The sequence below is a fragment of the Bos mutus genome, chromosome 20, assembly GCF_027580195.1.
Source record: "Bos mutus isolate GX-2022 chromosome 20, NWIPB_WYAK_1.1, whole genome shotgun sequence".
NCBI lineage: Eukaryota > Metazoa > Chordata > Mammalia > Artiodactyla > Bovidae > Bos > Bos mutus.
In genome coordinates, this window is record NC_091636.1 from 50434484 (window position 1) to 50440003 (window position 5520).

The 5520-nt window shown below is 38.2% G+C and overlaps 1 pseudogene; it reads left to right on the forward strand.

Moving 5' to 3' along the window:
* Positions 1–667: 667 nt before the first annotated feature.
* On the forward strand, positions 668–1606 carry LOC102279351 (S-formylglutathione hydrolase pseudogene; annotated as a pseudogene).
* The last annotated feature ends 3914 nt before the right edge of the window (positions 1607–5520 follow it).

Below are 5520 nucleotides of genomic sequence, written 5' to 3' on the forward strand. Positions count from 1 at the left end.
TTAATAATAGGAGCATTGAGTCAGGGTATATGAGGTATAAGACAACTACAAACATAAAATAGTTTCCAAAGAAGTATTTTTGAAAATGTATTAGGATTCTTCAGTAATCTAAATGAACAAGTGCTGAAATAGAAATGCTCTTGTGAAAAAAAGAAATAATAAACAGGTTCTAGAATACAGGGTAAATGATTGCATAATAAATGTGCCAGCTAAAGAAATAGAATATGTTGTAACTGTGTTGAGCAATTAATCATTTTGAATTAATTGGAGAAATAGTCTAACAGTATCACTCTGTTAACATATCAAATTAACTTCAATGTAATTAAAATCTAATATAGAAATGAGGCCATATAAATAACATAATCAATTGTATCTAAATTCTTATTAGGTTTTGGAATGTTGAAGAATTTTCTAAGAAGAAAATTATTGATGGAGACACAAAAAGATGCAACATTCTCTAAAGCATTTTGTCACTTTATGTGAAAGATTTAATAATCTTATTTGCCCAAAATTATTCTAATTTTACAATTTATCCTAATTTCATACTGGTGAAATAACTAAGCATTTTAAAACAGTGAGATAGGCAGCTGCTCTTCCCACCGCCACCGGAGGATCATCTACCCTTTAGTACAGACCAAAAAGCAAGCAGTAATTGGACAGAAGAAGAATGACATTGAAATAGGTTTCCAGCAGCAAGTGCTTTGGAGGACTGCAGAAAGATTTTGAACATGACAGTGTTGAACTGAAGCGCAAAATGAAATTTTCTATTTACCACCAAAGGCAGAGACTGGAAAATGCCCTGTGCTGTATTGGCTGTCTGGTTTAACTAGCACAGAACAAAATTTTATATCAAAATCTGGTTATCATCAAGCTACCTCAGAACATGGCCTTGTGGTCATTGCTCCAGATACCACCCTGGTGGCTGCAATATTAAAGGAGAAGAGGACAGCTGGGGCTTTGGCACTGGTGCTGGGTTTTATGTCGATGCTACTGAAGATCTGTGGAAAACTAACTATAGAATGTACTCTTATGTAACGAAGGAGCTTCCCCAACTCGTAAACGACAATTTTCCAGTGGACCCCCAAGGATGTCTGTGTTTGGCCACTTTATGGGAGCCCATGGAGCTCTGATTTGTGCTTTGAAGAATCCTAGAAAATACAAATGTGTGTCAGCATTTGCTCCACTTTGCAACCCAGTGCTCTGATGTTGGGGCAAAAAAGCCTTTACCAGATATTTGGGAACAGATCAAAGTAAATCGGAGGCTTATGATGCTACCTACCTTCTGAAGTCCTATCCAGGTTCTCAGCTGGATATAATTGATCAAGGGAAAGATGATGAGTTCCTTTCAGATGGACAGTTACTTCCTGATAACGTCACAGCTGCCTGTTCAGAAAAGAAAAGCCCTGTTGTCTTCAGATTACCAGAGGGTTATGACCATAGCTACTACTTTATTGCAACCTTTATTGCTGATCACATCAGATATCATGGAAAATACCTGAATGCATGAAAAACTTCAGATAAGAGAATCTCTTCAGGATTATAACATTGTAATAAACAGAATTGCAAGGAAATAATATTTTAAAACTTTGGATTTCATAATGCTAAAAATGCTTCATTCTGTAGTTGAAAAACCCTCTGAATAAATATATCAAACCTGAAAAAAAAATAGTGAGATAGACAAGTAACTCATGAAACAGCAGACTACTATGCTACCATCAAATTAATAGTCTAAAAATGTATTTTGTAACAAAGCACATATACAAAATTTGTGTACCTATACATATATATGTAATAACTGGCTTCCCTGGTGGCTCAGTGGTAAAGAATCTGCCTGCAATGCAGGAGTTGCAGGATACAAGTGTTCTATCCCTGGGTTGGCAATATTCCCTGGAGGAGGGCATGGGAACCCACTCCAGTATTCTTGCCTGGAGAATTCCATGGACAGAGGAGACTGGTGGGTTACAGTCCACAGGATTGCAGAATCGAGCATGACTGAAGCAACTTAGCACACTTGCATGTACTACATAACATCAACAAATACATTTTTATTGGTAAAATATATAATGTAAAGCTTGTTCTTTATTTTGTGTTGAAGAAGGAAATGGCAACCTACTCCAGTATTCTTGCCTGGAGAATCACATGGATGGAAGAGCATGGTAGGCTACAGTCCATGGGGTTGCAGAGTTGGACATGACTGAGTGACTTCACTTTCTTTCTTTATTTTGTATGACATCCTCTTAGGTAAAACACGTGTCATTTTGTATAATTTATATGCATTTAAGGGCTACCCTGATGGCTCAGATGGTAAAAAATTATCCTGAAATGCAGGGGATCTAGGTCCAATCCCAGGGTGGGGAAGATCCCCTGGAGGAGGGCATGGCAACCCACTCCAGAATTCTGGTCTGGAGAACTCCATGGACAGAGGAGACTGGCAGGCTACAGTCAGTGGGGTTGCAAAGAGTCGGACACGACTGAGTGACTAAGCACAGCACACCATATGCATATGGATGCATATATATGCATAGAAATTTATATACATATCATGCATATATATATATTAATATTTGTATATATTAATATAAAACGTCTCCTCTTTACTTTCTGAGTGTCTATCACATTAGCTTTTAGAATTCCTTTGTGGCAACTTTGGCTTTTTCTAGCATATGCCTCAAAACTTTTCCAATCTATACCCAATAACCTGGTCCAAAACTGCTTCCACATTTTTGGGTATGTATTTGTTATAGTAGGGCTTCCCTGATAGTTCAGTTGGTAAAGAATCCGCCTGCAATGCAAGTGACCCTGGTTCGATTGCTGGGTCAGTAAATAGTAATACCTGACTTTTGGTAACAAAATATGTATGGTTGTAGTTATCCAGAGAAATATATCTACAAGTCTGTGTGTGTGTTAATTTTGCTCAGTTGTATCCAACTCTTTGTGACCCCTTGCAGCATAGGTCACCAGGTTCTTCCTCTGTCCATGGAACTCCCTAGGCAAGAATACTGGAGTGGGTTGCCATTCCCTTCTTCACTACAAGTCTCTACATATATCCATTTCTGACTATACAGTTTTCTCTTTCCTGTCTGTCTATGTATCTACAAGTTAGGGAGAAAGAGAGATTTGGGGAATTGACTCACGTGACTATGGAGGCTGAGAAGGCCCACCATCTCCCATCTGTAAACAGGAGACCTGCAAAGGCTGGTGGGCATAGTTCCAGTCTGAGTCTGAAGGGCTAAGATTCAAAGGTACAAGTTCCTTTCTGAAAGCAAGAGACTGATGTTGCAACTCAAGCTCTCAGTGTGTGCTAAGTTGCTTCAGCCCTGTCCTACTCTTTGAGACCCCATGGACTGTAGCCCACCAAGCTCCTCTGTCTATGGCATTCTCCAGGCAAGAATACTGCAGTGGGTTGCCATTTCCTTCTCCAGGAGATCTCCTTGACCCAGGGATCGAACCTGTGTCTCATAGGTCTCCTGCATTGGCAGGTGGGTTCTTTACCACTAGCGCTACCTGGGAAACCCTAGCTATTAGATTTTTCTTGCTGTTCATTCTCCCAGTCATGTCCAACTCTTTATGACTCCATGGACTGTGGCACCCCAGGCCTATCCGTCCCTCACCATCTCCCGGAGATTGCCCAGGTTCATGTTCATTGCATCAGTGAGGCTGTCCAGCATCAGATAGAAAGTGTGGTTCTTCCTTCCTCTGTTTTGTATTCTGTTCAAGACTTCAGTGATTGAATGATGCCCATATCATTTCATATGATTCCAATGATGCCATATCATGGAGAGTCCATCTGTTTACTTACCCTACCCGTTCCAGTGCTAATCTCTTCTGGAAACACTCTCACAGACACATTTTGAAATAACATTTAACCAGATATCTGGGTATCTCATCAGCAAGTGAAGTTGACATATAAAATTAATCATCACATAAGAGAATTTGGGCTTCTCTGGTGGCTCAGATGGTAAAGAATCCAATCGCAATACAGGAGGCTCTGGTTTGATTCCAGGATCAGAAAGATCCCCTTGGAGAAAGGAGAAGCTACCCACTCCAGTATTCTTGGGCTTCCATGGTAGCTCAGATGGTAAAGAATCCGCCTATAATGCAGGAAACCTGTGTTTTATCCCTGGGTTGGGAAGATCCCTTGGAGGAAGGCATGGCAACCCACTCCAGTGTTCTTGCCTGGAGAATCCCCATGAACAGAGGAGCCTGGCAGTCTGCAGTCCACGGAGTCAAAAAGAGTCAGACACCACTGAGCAACTAAGCACAGCACATAAGAGAATTTAATAAAATTCATTTTATTATACTTATTTGTAACCATGACTTTGCCCATAGTTTGTGTGATTCTAAGAATCAAGCATATATTGTGTTTCTACCTTGATTCATATCCCTAAACCTTATCCCTTTCAACTTAGCCATGCAGGTAATCTATGTAGAGTTTGTTTAATTGTTATTAAATATTGTTTGAATAAAACTGAACATTTGGAACCTAAGTAGAATTATTGACACATCCCTGTCCAGTTTGAACCTTGTGTATCTTCCCAATCTTTATTTGTTAATTCTTGCAATTCATAAGCCAAAATGTGGGTACATTTCTGGTATGTGTTTCTACTTAATGTCAGGAAATTGTTGTCCAGTTTTAATCATTTTTATTTTGGCTTTGTAACCATTTCATTATAATGTTAGAAAAGTACCTCAAAGATGTGCTGTCAATACTATGCACCTGTTCCACATATGCTATCTTTGTAAGGATTCTAAGAACAAGAATTTTCTTAGTACAGTAATTGTAGTATGGCACAAACATTTCTACTGTTAGCTGAGGACCAAAGATATTTTGATGGCCACGTGGATACCACCTAAATGCAGAATATCCCCTCACACCATTCCTTATCCCCCTTCTAGATATTCCTTATCCATTCCTTATTCCTTATCCTTATTCTATTGCTACCTTATATATCTTGTCTCTGTAGTTCTGAAAGTTTGAAATCAGGACATTTTAAAAATTCTTTTGGACTATTGCTGAATATGCTGAAAGAAAAATATGTATTACTGATACATACTGGAATATTAGAGATTATCCATGGTGCGAATATAATTATTTAGGGCGCTATTGTTTACTTAAATCTAGAAAACTTGCTCTTTTTTAGCTTCTTTTAGTTTAGACTGAATATTTTTCACAGCTCTAGTTACAAAGCAAACTTTATTATCACACTTTGAAATCAATCATTTAACACCTGTTTCAAAAGTAAATAAATGTTAATTGACAGTTTTATTATCATTCAAAGCACCTTGTTGGTAATTAATGCTAAGTGAGATTCTCAGTCATCATTTAGTTCTAACCTAAGTGTCAAGAGACTTAAAATATGAGATTTCTGTAATTAATAACACAGAGTGCTATGCCTCCATTGATGTTTATTTATGTTGATGTGTTATGGTTTTATATAAAGTTATAAAACATCTCAACATATTTAGCAGTCTTTTCTCATCCAATGCAACAAGAAAATGTTTCTTCCATTTCCTTTCCTT